This window comes from Mus musculus, chromosome 8 (assembly GCF_000001635.26).
Source record: "Mus musculus strain C57BL/6J chromosome 8, GRCm38.p6 C57BL/6J".
Lineage (NCBI taxonomy): Eukaryota > Metazoa > Chordata > Mammalia > Rodentia > Muridae > Mus > Mus musculus.
Genome location: NC_000074.6, coordinates 64,906,679 through 64,922,182, shown reverse-complemented (window position 1 = coordinate 64,922,182; position 15,504 = coordinate 64,906,679). Strand labels below are relative to the sequence as shown.

The 15,504-nt window shown below is 42.7% G+C and overlaps 1 pseudogene; it reads left to right on the top strand.

Annotated features, from left to right (window-relative positions):
• Window positions 1-10,177: 10,177 nt before the first annotated feature.
• Gm45405 lies at window positions 10,178-11,219 on the top strand (annotated as a pseudogene).
• Window positions 11,220-15,504: the final 4,285 nt, after the last annotated feature.

The following is a 15,504-nucleotide window of genomic DNA, read 5'->3' as shown; positions in this document are numbered from 1 at the left end:
TTAACCAAACCAGAAAAATAAGTTTCCTTTAACACAGCAAGACCAAATAGAATTGAGAGATGAACTTTAAAACCTGGGTGTGATTTCCCTGTTCCTTTTGAGTTTCTTGGTTTTGCCTCAGTAACCTGAGGAGCACCTTCTCTGACGTCTGACGTCATCATGCTTCCCTTCCTGCGTTCTCAGAAAGCTGTGTCCTACACCGGGTACCCAGCTTTGCCTGCCCTTTTCTTTCTTTAATATTGTTCTCAGTTAAAAAGCAACTAGGACTTTTCAAAATACCTAATCCTACATCTTGGGAAAGGAAAAATCAAGATAAACCCGGGCCTTTTCTTCCCCCAGAAAGCAAAGATGCTTTCAAAGGTACTCTGTATTAAATGGGTAAAGAGGCCAGCCTGAAGAGAAGGGGCCCCTAATGAAAAGCTGAGACACAACAGAAGCAACCGAGCGAGGGAGCGAGGGAGCGAGGGAGCGAGGGAGCGAGGGAGCGAGGGAGCGAGGGAGCGAGGGAGCGAGGGAGCGAGGGAGCAGCTCAGTGGTTGCCTAGTCAAAGCCCTGGGTTTGATCACCAGCACCAAATAGCACCCGGCACTGTAGGACAAATGCCTGCAATCCCAGCACTTAGGTGAACAGGGACGATCTGAAGTTGTACGTTATTCTTGGCCACATACACAGTTCAAGGCCAACATGGGCCACATGAGAATTTATCTCAAAACAAAACCAAAATTGGAAATAGCAAATACCATTAACCACTCTATCGCTGTATCTCTGTGGGTCTCCCTCCCTCCGTGCCTCCCTCCCTTCTCAGACTGAGTCTCCCATAGCCTGAGTCGACCTTGCGCTTTCTGTATAGCTGAAAGACATCAAATTCCTGCTCCCCTGCCCTCCACCTCCCAAGTGCTGGAATCACTCGCAACATGTATCTTAAGTAACGTGGTTTCCTTTAACACTCCGAGTTCTTACAATTTGTTAAATGAAATTAAATTGTTTTTTGATCTTTAGCACAAGCATTTTGGAATTTCCTTCAACATATGCAGGTCCAGATGAACCTCTCTCAGCAGCCAAACTACAAATGTGACATGAACAGCCAGCATAAATAAGTGAAATGAACAGGAAAATATGTTAATATCTGACAAGCAAATTATTTTTAGACTGCTTTTTCTTAGGATGTATTAATTTTACACATGGGTTTGCATGGCATTTACCTATCTTTATCTATTATACTTGGACCATATCTACTTCCATTCCCACTGGGCATGCTCAGTCTGGGTATAAAAATGGCGTGCAGGAACACCCCTCAATGTGTGCATTTGTATTCCTTTTAGCTGAAAATATGAAAAGACACTTTAAAGATGTGTCAATAAGGGAGCTTGACCCTAGGCTGGAGAGATGACTCAGCAGATAAGAGCACTGGCTGTTCTTCCAGAGGTCCTGAGTTCAATTCCCAGCAACCACATGGTGACTCACAACCATCTGTAATGGGGTCCAGTTCACTCTTCTGGAGTGTGTCTGAAGACAGCTATAAATAAAAATAAATAAATCTTTAAAAACAATAAGGGAACTTGACCCTAAAGGTGCCTGTTTCACTTAACTTCTAACAATATATCCAGACTTGTTTCAAAAAAAAATTAATGACTTTGAATATCTGATCCTCCTGCTTCCACATAATGACAGCTGGAATTATGGAATTATGAGCTACAATGCTCAGTTCCTGAGGTGCTGGGGATAAACTCAGAGGACCGCTCATGTTAGCAAGAACCTGTACCACTTAGGTACATCTTCAGCTCTTATATGATTCTTTTTTTTTTCCCACCGACAGGGTTTCTCTGTGTAGCCCTGGCCGTCCTGTCAACTCACTCTGTGGATCAGGGTGCCCTGGAATCACAGATCTGCCTGCCTCTGCCTCCTGAATGGACTGAAGGCACCCAGTCCTTACATGATTTTAAAACTTCATTTTATTTTGAATTGTCTCTATTTGCATGTGGGTGCCCATTCAGGCTAGAAGAGGGTGTTGACCCCTTGGGAGATGAAGTTACCGGTGATTGGGAGCTGTCCTACCTGGGTAAACACTAAGTGCCTTTTATCCCTGAGACACCTAGCCAGCCCCACTTATATCTTTTTATGCTATGTGGTGTGATTTGCATATGTGTGCATGAACACACACACAGATTCATGATTTCTTATACAAATGGAATATGGCATAAGTTGACTTCAGCTCCTGCTGGTATGGGAGCTTAACAGATGGGGTCAAACATGCTAGTGTCCATTTCTGTTCCTTCTAAGTCTGGAGGATTTTAGACCTTAACACAAAATAGAAGAACATCAAAGTAATATTTCACTTGTGGCCAGTACACAACTCATTATAATTTTGAGGGTGGTTTTAATGCCATCAAATGAGAACTGGGTAACAGTTTGTAGACCTGCTATGATTTCATTCTTACTTGAAGTCAGAGTCTGATGCTGGAGTCCTTCAAGGGACCCAGCACCTCACCTGGTCATGTGTCCTCCATGTGTGTCCAAACATTCATCCTTCTCTTCCATACTTTTTCTTAGAGACAGGGTCTTGAATAGTCAGGGCTGGCCTCAAACTCCCCACGTAGTTGAGGATGGCCTTGAACATCCGGATCCTCCCACTGGTACCCAATAACTGCAGGAATTATGGATGTGCACCTCCTGGACTATGTGCTATGGGGATCAAAGCCAGGGCTTCACGCATGCTAGGCAAGAGCTCTACCGACTGAGCTCCTCTGCAGCGCCAGCCTGGTTGCAATTATCGTTTTAATTTCTGCAGCTCAGTGGCACACATGCTTTCTCATGAGTATTGACCACTTAAGAGAACCAGCTAGTGTAGATGGCCTCGGTAGAGCACGCCTGCCATCGCAGTTGCTGCGGGGCGGGGCAGGGAGTAGAAAGATGGAGCACTGAAGGCCATTCTCTCTTACATACTGACTTCATGGCCAACCTGGGCCACATGGGATCTTGTCTCAAAACAAAAGCCAAAATGAATCATTGAAATGGCTCTGTAGGTAAAGGTGCCTGCTACCCAAGCCCGATGACCGAGACCAATGCAGGGGAAGGAGAGACCTGTCTCCTAAACACTGCCCTCTGACCTTATCGTCGATGTATGTTTGTGCCCAACCCCAACAAAGACAAGATAGATAAAAGTGATAAAAATATTTTTAAAAAGCAATACGAAACATCAAGCAATGTAAGTTAGTATCCATACCCTACTTAGAGCAATGTACTTTATCTGTCAAATTACTCTGGGGGCTTGGTTTACCAGAACAATAGCCAATCATTCCATCCTGCTGGCAGAGAGGGCTTACGGTAGACCGTTAAAAGCACAAGTGTGGATAATACATCAGGGGAGGGGTGGGCCTCCCTACCACCAGTAGATCTGTTCTCATTAGAAGGAAGCAAGCCAATTGCAATTGCTTTGATTCTCTGGTAGCTGGCTTGATTTTTGTCCTTAAAAGAATAGCTCCTAAAATGTCATCTTCATGATTGTGAGGTCTTGTAACTGCCCTGCCATCCAAAGGTGTTTGCAGATGTGGCCGTGAAGAAAAACTGGCTTAATTTCATAACTACACTTGAACCATAGGGACGGAGTAAAAATTCCAATAGCAATCTAGGAAATCAAAACATGGTTTTTCTTTATGCTCCCTCATCTTTTGTATTATTCTTTTTTTTAAGATTTATTTATTTTTTATATGTAAGTACACTGTAGCTGTCTTCAGACACACCAGAAGAGGGCATCAGATCTGATTACAGATGATTGTGAGCCATCATATGGTTGCTGGGATTTGAACTCATGACCTTCAGAAGAGCAGTCGGCACTCTTAACTGCTGAGCCATCTCTCTAGCCCTTTATTATTCTTTTTAAAAAGGAAATTCTATTAAATTATATGTGGGAGCATTTGCATGTGTGTGTGTGTGTGTGTGTGTGTGTGTGTGTGTGTGTGTGTGTGAGTGCACGTGCGTGAACATGTGAGTATGAGAATGTTAGTACAGGGCCCGAGGATTGGATCCTCTGTTGCTGCAGTTAAAGGCAGTTGTGAGCCACCTGACATGGCATTGGGAATCTAACTCAGGTTCCCTGGAAGCAGTAAGTGATCTTAACCACTGAGCAATCTCTCAGCCCCCAGGTTCTGTATTATTGTCTGAAGGAAAGTCTGCTGGTTTTTCTTTGTTTGATTGATTGATCCCTGTGTCAATATGTGTGTAGACACAAGCATGTCACAGCACTTTTGAGAGTTGTTCCCACTTTTTGGAGGCAGGACCTTGCTTGTTTTTTCACACTCTGAGGTAGCTAGCTGTGACATTTGAGCAGAATCTCCTATCTCTACTTCTACTACAGCCAGCTAGACTTTTTAAATTCTGTTGCTTTTCAAGAGTAAGCTTGGCGGTTGTATTAGTTGTGTCCATTGTTTCCATGGTGATAAATACATAGCAGAAAGCAGCTTAAGGCAGGAAGGCCTTGCTCTGCCTGACACTTCCAGGGAATATGGTCCACCATTCTTGGGAAGGCGCGGCAGCCAGAGCCTACAGCACTTGGTCACATTGAGTCTGCAGTCAGGAAGCAAAGTGCGATCAACACTGATGTCCAGAGCCCATTCCCCTTTTGATTCAGTCCAGGACACACACACACACCCATCCTGCCTATGGAATGGGGCCACCACCTTTCCATTTTCCTGATCTGGGTAATCTCTCGAAGCTACACCCACAGCGTTGTCTCAGAGAAGAGTCCAGATCCGGTCAAGTTGACAGAGCATCTGAGCTTCACAGTGCCTGCATCTCTCGCTTCCTGCACACATCTGAAAAGGGACTAAAAGACAAATGGGAAGAAAGGATCATGCTGCCATCTCCCAAACTCTCTTCTAATGAAGGCTGGCAAACACCGGTGTGAATTGCTATGCTGTCTACTCTATCATTTTAATTTGTGCCAAAATTAAAACAGTTGGCACAAACTAAAATACACACATATTTTCCTACTACTGGTCTACTCTCTATGGGCCTAATTTTTTTAATTCCTTAACAGTTTCCTGCATGTACATAATGGATTTTAGTCATTTTTCATGCCCCATTACCTACCCTCTTCCTTCCCCGCTGCTGTCTTCCCAGAAAGCCCCCCCCATACACTTTTATGCCTTTCTTTCTCACATGTGACCCACTGAGTTTAATTAGAGTTGCTCGCACGCGTGTGGGTGGGAAGGTGTTCACTGAAGCATGGGCACTCCTTCTTCAGCAACCATTAAATGTCAATAGTCCCTCAGGGAGAGATAGGGGCTCATGAACTCCTGTATGTACTTCTTTTTATAAAGCTGTCTCACCAAACTGGTACATATTGTCAACATACCAATGAAGAGTACATTCATCGTTTTGTATACATAACAATCAAACACTGAAGAGAACATCTCTGCCTCTCCTTGCAACCACCAACTGGTTAGAGATCATCAATAGTGGATAGGGACAAGCCTTCATAAGCCCCTCCCTCCTATGTAGATCCTGTTCAGGTAGTCACAGTTTCTCTGAGGAAACTCAAGAGTGTAATAGTTGGTCAGAGTCCAGTTCCCAGCACGCTCATCTGGTGGTTCACAAAAGCCTATAACTCCAGTTCCAGAGGATCTGATACCCTCTTCTGACCTCTACAGTACACGGACATACATGTGTATAGAAATAAAATTAAGTAGACCTAAAATTAAAGAGAACATATCAATTATGTCATACCCGGAAAACTGTGTTCCAAACATTCTAGAATTTCCTCCAGCTCATATGTTCTTTCCATGCTCTCCCCTGTGTCCTTTGCCTTGGAGGGGGTGAGCTAGATGTCTCATTTGGAGCTAAGCATTCGACAATGATTTATTTTAATCACCTTGACCAGTCATGAGTCTCTGCCGTTATTGCTGATGACTGCAAAAGGAAGCTTATCTGACTGCGATGACCACAACACTAATCTGATTGCTGGAGTCCATCTTATGTCTCCTGGCATCCCTCCTTGGCTCCTAAAATCCTGTCTTGTAGAGGAGAACTCCTTTCTGTTCTTATATCTATCAGTATGAATTCGTTTACTGTGGGAACTTAGAGAAAAGAGAATTTTAAGGCATTTCTATTGTCTGCCTTATTTTACTTTGCATGATGTTTTCAAGGTTCAATCATGAATCAGTCTTTCATTATTTTTCAGATGAGCAATTTTCCACTGCAAGTAGGATTATATCACATCTTTTAAAAAACACACTGATCTTCAATCCATCTCAAGATCCAGCTATACCACTCCTGGGCATATACCCAAAGGATGCTTCATCCTAATACAGAGAAACTTATTCATCCATATTCATTGCTGCTCTATTTATAACAACCAGGAACTGTAATCAACCTAGATGTCCATCAGTGGATGAATGGATAAAGAAAATGTAGCATATATGCACAATGGGATATTGCTCCACCACTAAAAAAAGGAATCATAAAATTTGCAGGTAAATAATGGAACTAGAAAATTCATCCTGTGTTATGTATCCCAGAGCTGGAAAGAAAAATGTGGTATGTGTTGGCTTACATGTGTATGTCAGGTGTTATAAGTCAAAGATAATCAAGTTACAATACGGAGAACAACAGAGATAATGTATAGAGTAAGGGATTTTGGGTGTGTGGGGCAGATCTCCCTAGGAAGGGGAAATATAATGGATAGTCATCCATGGATAGTGTGTATGTAGGGTGTAGAGTCTAGAGTGAGAAGATCAGATGGAGAGGGGGAGGGAAAACAGGAAGAGACATCGAAAATTAAGAGCCACACGAGGTGTAGTATGAAAACCCAACACAATAGAAGCTTCCTAAGATATATGCATATATGAAGTTGATCTAAACAAAATCACTAAATAGCAGGAGAAGCGGAGTCCCAACTGGACATCTCTCATCAGCACATGAAGCTTCAGCACAGGAAATGGGTGACACTTAATCGAGTTGTTGTTCACAGTGGTGCCATGGGTAACCCAGAGCAAAGGCTACAGGCTACTCTCCACAACATATTGCTGAAAATAACGCCTGCACAATTCACTGAACATGGAGAAGAGGAACTGGTGCCTATGGAGAACCTTCACCCCTACTTGCTAGTGTTCTTGGTCCTAGAAGGTACTTTGCATGCTATCAAAGGAGAAAGGTAAACACCAACCCACATAGAAAACCTTCAACCTATAATGCTTTCTTGCCTGCAAGATACAGGAGCTTGTGGAGTAACCAACAAGGATCTAACTTGACACCCCAATGGATGGAAGCCAGACCCAACACTAGTTGGGTGACCAAGAACCTGAGACTACATAGCCATGGACCTAGGCAAAAGCCAAATACTACAGTTGTATTCATAGACTGGTGCCTTGCTCAGCCTTCACCAGAGGAGCTTCCTCTTGAAGCAGATGGGAACAAATACAGAGACCCATAGCCAGACATTATGGACAGAGAGAGAGAGAGAGAGAGAGAGAGAGAGAGAGAGAGAGAGAGAGACCTTGTAATACTCAGCCCTAAATGGGATATCTCCATCAACCCCTTCCCCTTGGGGCTTTGAAACCTTTCAGAAGAAGAAGAAAGAGTGTAAGAGCCAGAGAGGATGGAGGACACCAAGAAAACAAGGCCTTATAAACACAGGAGGCCTGACTTATATATGAACTCACAGAGATTGAGGCAGAATGCAGATGGCCTGCACAGGTCTGCACCAGATGGGGTCCAGGAGTTGAAAGGAGAAGTGAACACATTCCCTTATCCATAACCCAGAAGTGATCTTCAATTATAACCACTTTCAAATGAAAACTTAGTTTTCTCCAAGGGAGCCTCCTTGGTAAACAGACTATTCTTTTTTTTTAAGATTTATTATTATATCTAAGTACACTGCAGCTGTATCTCATTACAGATGGTTGTTAGCCACCATGTGGTTGCTGGGATTTGAACTCAGGACCTTCGGAAGAGCAGTCGGTGCTCTTAACCACTGAGCCATCTCTCCAGCCCGAAACAGACTATTCTTAAGGGTAGGATGCATGCCCAGCAAAAAAATGACCAACAGAGAATGAACTCAATAGCATCTTGTGTCATGATGTCATGTCATGGATCAAATTTATAGGATATGGTCTAGCAAGTTCAACAGTGGCTGTCTACTGAAGGTCCAAGAGTCCAGTAGTTGCAATGTTAGATATGTCAGCTGATCCTTAGGACACACCAGAATCCTGAAGAAGTAGATTCTCATGCCAGTGAAGGAATGAACTTGCTATCAAGAGGGGGAATAAGCAAGAGAAAGCAAGCTTCCTTCACCCTTACCCTTTATTTAGGCTTCCAGCAGAAGACGTGGCCTTAAAAGTGGATCATCCAAGCTCAAAGATGTTGATTAAAAGTGGGTCTTCTGGGCTGGAGAGGTGCCTCAGTGGTGAAGAGCACTGACTGCTCTTCCAGATGTCCTGAGTTCAATTCCCAGCAACCACATGGTGGCTCACAACCAGCTATAATGGGATCCGATGCCCTCTTCAGGTGTGTCTGAAGACAGCTGTGAGTTTATGAGTATAAACATATAATAAATAATTCTTTTAAAAAAAAGTGGGTCTTCCCTGAGCTTTATCACTCCTGGGCATATACCTAAAATACATTCCACCATCCCACAAAGACACTCTCTCAATTATGCTCACAGCAGCTTTATTCATAACAGCCAGAAACTGAAAACAACCTAGATGTCCCTCAACTGAAGAATGCATAAAGAAAATGCAGTACATTTACACAGCTAATAAAAACAAAAATATCATTAATTTTGCAGGCAAATGGATGGAACTTGATAACATTATCCTGAGTGAGGTAGCTCAGACCCAAAAGGACATGCCTTGTATGTACTCACTTATAAATGGCTATTAGCCATAAAATACAGGATACCCATGCTGCACTCCACAGACCCAAAGAAGATAAACAAGAAGGAAGGCATAAGCAAGGATGTTTGAATCTCACTTAGAAGGAGGAATAAAATAAGAGGCAGATGGAAGGAGGGAACTAGGAGGGGGGATGGGGAGGGGAATGAGGGGGGTTCAGAAACAGGTGTAGAGAAAGATAGGAGAGTTGGCCAGATGGCCATGAGAATGAATGGAAAGTGTGTTAGTCAGGATTCTCTAGAGTCAGAGAACTTATGGATAGTCTCTATATAGCAAAACAATTTGTTATGATGACTTACAGTCTGCAGTCCAACTCCCCAACAATGGTCAGCTGTGAATGGGAAGTCCAAGGATCTAGTAGTTGCTCAGTCCCACAAGGCTAGTAGATTCCAACTGATGTGCTGGTAAGTAAATGCAAGCAGGCAAAGAAGAGCCAATCTTCCTTCTCCAATATCCGTAAGTCTCCAGCAGAAGGTGTGACCCAGATTAAAGGTGTGCACCACCACATCTGGATCTGGGACTATTTTTGTTCCAGGCTGACTTTGAACTCAGAGATCTCTTTACCTTAGTCTCTTGGGATTCATAACCACTATGCCACAAGATCTCCATGCCAAGATCCAGGTCAGAAACTTGTGTTTCCCAGCCTCAAGATCTGGATCACAGGTTTTTCAATTCTGGATTGTAGTTCATTCCAGATATAGTCAAGCTGGCAACCAGGAATAGCTATTACAGAAATCTACAACTGATTGGGATGGGGAGGTTGGTGACATCTCTAGGAGGGGCGACAGAAAGATCTCAGATAAGGGAAGCACCCAAGAATCAATGGGGGTGACCTTAGCTGTAATTCACAGCATTGGGCATATGGAACCTGAAGAAGCCATCTCCTGTAGCCAGGCAGGAACCCCAGTGGAGCAATAGGGACATCAACCCACTCACTAAACTTTCATCCCAAAATTTATCCTGTCTACAAGAAATGTAGAGACAGGGGATAGAGCAGAGACTGAGAGAATGGCCAACCAATAACAGGACCAACTTGAGATTCATCCCATAGGCAAACTTCATTCCCTGACAATAATAATGATACTCTTTTATGCTTGCAGACAGGAGCATATTGTCTTCTGAGAGGCTCCACCCAACAGCTGACTCAGGCAGATACAGATACCCACAGCCAAACAGTGGATGAAGCATGGAGACTCTTATGGAAGAATAGGAGGTAGTATTGCAGTACATTGAGCTCCATAGAGACAGCACCGGGGCAAGCACGAGCTGGACGGGCACTGGGCCACTCTGTGCCTCTCGGAGGAAAATCAACTAAACATGGGCAAAGGAGATCCTAAGAAGCCGAGACACAAAATGTCCTCATATGCATTCTTTGTGCAAACTTGCCGGGAGGAGCACAGGAAGAAGCACCCGGATGCTTCTGTCAACTTCTCAGAGTTCTCCAAGAAGTGCTCAGAGAGGTGGAAGACCATGTCTGCTAAAGAAAAGGGGAAATTTGAAGATATGGCAAAGGCTGACAAGGCTCTTTATGAAAGAGAAATGAAAACCTACATTCCCTCCCCTCCCCCAATGGGGAGGTCAAAAAGAAGTTCAAGGACCCCAATGTACCCAAGACGCCTCCTTCGGCCTTCTTCTTGTTCTGTTCTGAGTACCACCCCAAAATCAAAGGCAAGCTGTGGGAAGCCACATGTGCCATTGCAGGGTGGTCCTGGCTACCGCTGGCCACCACGCATACATAGGCAGTAAAGTTTTTTGCCAAGATGAGGTTTTGAGAATTAACCAATCAGATGAGAGACATATTAACCAATCAGATGAGAGACAAGTTAACCAATCAGATGAGAGAGAAGTTAACCAATCAGATGTAGGCATGCAAATGAGGTAGTAAGCATAACCCATGCATAACCAATCCAGGTGTGAGACACGCCTCTCCTAGGCCTATATAAGCAGCACCAGTTCTGGGCTTGAGGGGTCTCTTCACCTCTGCAATCAAGCTCTCCCAATAAACGTGTGCAGAAGGATCCTGTTGCAGCGTCGTTCTTGCTGGTCGAGAGCAGGCGCGCTCAAGAGCGAATTGGTGATGTTGCAAAGAAACTAGGAGAGATGTGGAACAGCACTGAAGCAGATGACAAGCAGCCCTATGAGAAGAAGGCTGCCAAGCTGAAAGAGAAGTACAAGAAGGATATTGCTTCCTGCAGAGCTAAAGGGAAACCTGATGTGGCGAAAAATGGGGTGGTCATGGCTGAAAAGAGCAAGAAAAAGAAGGAAGAGGAAGATGATGAGGAGGATGAAGAGGAGGAGGAAGAGGAGGAAGACGAAGATGATGATGAATAAGTTGGTTCTAGCGCAGTTTATTTTCTTGTCTATAAAGCATTTACCCCCCCCCCCCCCGTACACAGCTCACTCCTTTTAAAGAAAAAAATTGAAATGTACGGTTGTGTAAGATTTGTTTTTAAACTCTACAGTGTCTTTTTTTGTATAGTTAACATACTACTGAATGTGTCTTTAGATAGCCCTGTCCTGGTGGTATTTTCAATAGCCACTAACCTTGCCTGGTACAGTCTGGGGGTTGTAAATTGGCATGGAAATTTAAAGCAGGTTCTTGTTGGTGTACAGCACAAATTAGTTATATATGGGGACAGTAGTTTGGCTTTTTTTTTTTCTTTTGGTTTTATTTTTGGGTTTTATTTTTTTTTCATCTTCAGTTGTCTCTGATGCAGCTTATACGAAGATAATTGTTGTTCTGTTAACTGAATACCACTCTGTAATTGCAAAAAAAAAAAAAAAAAAAAAAAAGCGGCTGTTTTGTTGACATTCTGAATGCTCCTAAGTAAATACAATTTTTTTTATTAAAAAAAAAAAGAATAGGAGGTAGGACTACATCTGTAATTAAGTAAAACCCAGTAAAGGGATAGGAACTCCACAGGAAGACCAACAGAGTCAACTAATGTGAACGCTTGGGGCTCTCAGAGACTGAACCGTCAGCCAAAGAACATACACAGACTGGACCTAGACCTCTATGAATATATGTCAAAGATGTGCAGCTTGGTCCTCATGTGAGTCCCAAACAACTGGAGCAGGAGATATCCCAAAAGCTGTTGACTGTGCCTGAAATATGTTCCTCTAGCTGGGTTGCCTTGTCTGGCCTAAGTGGGAGAGGATTGTCTAGCCTTGCAGAGGTGGGGGGATATGCAGGGGGGGAATCTGCTCAGAGGAGAAGGGGAAAGGGCAAAGGATTGTGGGAGGGTGTGACCAGGAGGTGGCCAGCAAGTGGGATATAAAGTGAATAAGTAAAAAAAAAAATTAAATTAAATTTTTTAAAAAAGTGCGTCTTCCACTTCAAATGATTTAATTAAAAATAAATCCCTCATAGGTGTACCCAGCCATTTGGGTTTTACTTAATTACAGATGTAGTCAAGTTGACAACCAAGAATAGCCATCACAAGAGGGGAAACTATGATTAGAATATATTGTATTAAAAACCTATTTTAAATTAAAACAAAACAAAAATTAGTGCTTTGCATATATAATAGATGTCCTATACCTAGTTCTTTGGTTATTGAATGATTTTTTTAGTACATTAAAAAATCCATAATAATACTGGTATGGTGTTAACCTACAAGTATTTATTTAAAATGCCTGGTCTTAAGATTATACCTAGAAGTAGAACTGCAGGGTCATGTGGGAATTCTATTTAACTTTTTCTGGAACTGATGATGCTGTCTCAATGCCATTGATTATCCCCACCATCAAGTGCATGGCTTCCAACTTCTGCATTTACCAACAAACACTTATTTTGTAATTAAATAATAGAACCATCAGTTGGTGTCACTGTTTGAGGGGAGAGTGTGGAACCCGAGGAGGTGAAGCCCTTGTGGAGGAAATAATCACCAGGATCGTTTTTTTGAGAGTTCGTTGCTTTGCTCAACTTCTGGTTTGCCCTCTGTGCTTTGTGTCTGTGGTTGAGGATATGATGTCTCAGCTTCCTGTTACACCTCTCTGCAACAGCGCCTTCCATACTGTTTAGTTAGGGTCCCCATCACTGTGAACAGACACCGTGACCAAGGCAACTCTTATAAAGAAAAACATTTAATTGGGGCTGGGTTATGAGTTCAGAAATTTAGTCCATTATCGTCATGGCAGGAGGCATGGCAGCAGTGCAGGTAGTCGTGTTGCTGGAGGAGCTGAGAGTTCTACATCTTGACCGAAGGCAGCCAGGAAGAGACTCTTCTGCATTGGGCAGAGCTGAAGCATTAGGAGACCTCAATGCCTGCCTATAGTGTGACACACTTCTTCCAACAAGGCCACACCTATTCAAAAAAGGCCATACCTCCTAATAGTGCTGCTTCCTATGTCAAGCATGTTCAAACCAGCACACATGCCCTTATGGACTCTTCTTTGGTATATAAGCCAAAATAAACTGTTTTTTTTTTTCCTTAAGTCACTTTTGGTCATTGGTATTCTATCAACAACAAAATGTGACCACTACAGAAATCCATTCTATTAAGCGTGAAGCGGCCATTTTAATCTTTTGTAAAATACACGAGTCAAAACCTACCAGAATCACTTGTTTTCAGGTTTCATAACTTTAATTTGCAGGAGGCATGGAGATCTTTGTGTTCCCAGATAAGCACCAGGGGAACCCGGAATGGTAGGCACATGGGCTTGTTCCTTTGAGGGAAGGAGTGTAACACTGTTCTCCCCTGGGAAGGCTGGGAGCGGACTTTACGAGCTTGGTGACCTTTCTTTGCCTTATCTGTGTGGTTAGAGACTTTTCTGACACTGGATCATCCGCCAGTCTCATCATGACCTTGTTTTTCTCAGTCAATCTATAGAGCCCATCTTTGTGGAGTTTCCAAGGGGCTTTGATATAATCATGTCTAATCCCTGTTTAGCTTACTTTGCTCTTCAAGGATACTTTTTTTTAGGAGTGCTTTGTTGTACTCAAGAGTTTGAGTTAATTATCACCAAAATAATTCTCACCAGTTGTGCTGTGGCTAAATATGTCTAAAATAAACCACTCAGGGTCAGACTCCAAAAGTTTAAACCAACACCAGTTACTTAGTTGTGTTAAACTGAACAGCCTTTTTACGTCCTGGAGACTGTCATTCTGCAGGCTTGGAAAGGTCCTAGAGACCCCAGTCATCCCCCACCCCCAACACACACAAACACGCACGCACTAATTAGTGTAAAATGTATATATACAAAAAATATAAGAACCCTTATTTTCTTTCTTTTCATCTCTTCTCCAGCCCCCAGAGTCCTGCTATGTATCCTTAGCTGGCCTGGAATTTGTTATGCAAGCTAGGCTTATACTCACAGAAATCTACCTGACTCTGCCTCGTGAGTACAGGGGTTAAATTCTTGTGCCACCACCACACTAAGCTAGAAACATTTTTCATCAACATATTATTAGATACAGAATTGTATAAACACAGGCATAAAAATCATATAAAAACTATCCAGCCTCTTGCTATGCAAGATGATTTTGAGATGAAATGTGACTTTCTAAAGAAATAAATATTTACGAGTTGAAAAGTCATTACACTCCTCTCCCCGGCTTTGTTTCATTTTTCTCCATCTGCAGAGATAATTACTCTAGTGAATATGCTTCTAAGAATATTCTAGTGAATGTTCTATGAGTAAGTTTCTAGTTAATATTTACATACATTAATGCCCACATGGTTGCTGTATTGTTAGCAAGAACACGGACTGTGAAGTGCAGATATGAATCTTTGTCCTTCTACTTAATACTCATTTCATCTTGGGGGAAATTCTTTAAACTCTCTGTACACCAGTTTTCTTGTCTGTAATAAGAGATTTACAACTGTATCCTCTAGAAAAAAAGCAGATTGTAAGATGATGTTGAATGAAAAAGATTCCTTAAACAAAACATATGTGAGGAAAGCCAGCTAATGGGCCTCACTGGCCACTACAACCCAGTCGATTGCCCTAGATTGTAGTGGCCAGCCATAATGCACACTTATAATCCCAGGTTTTTGTAGATCAGGAAATTGGGATTGGCTCAGGTGGTCTCCTATTCTTCAGTCTCCCACAAGGCTCCAAAGAGAGCTTGCTTGCAGGTTCTAGCAAAGGAGCACGGCTACTTGTCTACCTTTAATTCCAGAATGATCCTCCTGAGGTTGGAGAGATGGCTTAGAAGCGTGACTCCTAGCAGACACACTGAGCTGTGGGCTCACAAACCCCTGTAAGTCCCATTCCAGGGTATCTGATGCCCTCTTCCAGTCTCTATGGGTACTGGAACCCATGTGTACTCACATGCACACACAGGTATACACATAACTAAAAACGAAGTAAAATCTTAAAATAACAGTTTCTTCTCTGTGGGAAGGTCTCTCTCTTCTTTATGCTCAGCTTCAGGAGTAGTACAAGGAATGTTGATGGAGGAAGGGGACACCTATCCAGTGATCAGTGAGTGACAGTTGTTGGAGTTAGATCACCCTCAGATTCAAGTTCTCAATGTCAGACAGACCCGTGGTCTCTTTTTCTGATCATACTTGACTTGGAGAGTAGATACATCCAATTTCACTTATGATTTTCCTATCAGAAAGATAAATTGTAATAAACTGACTATATATTAATTAGAATGATAGGTTTA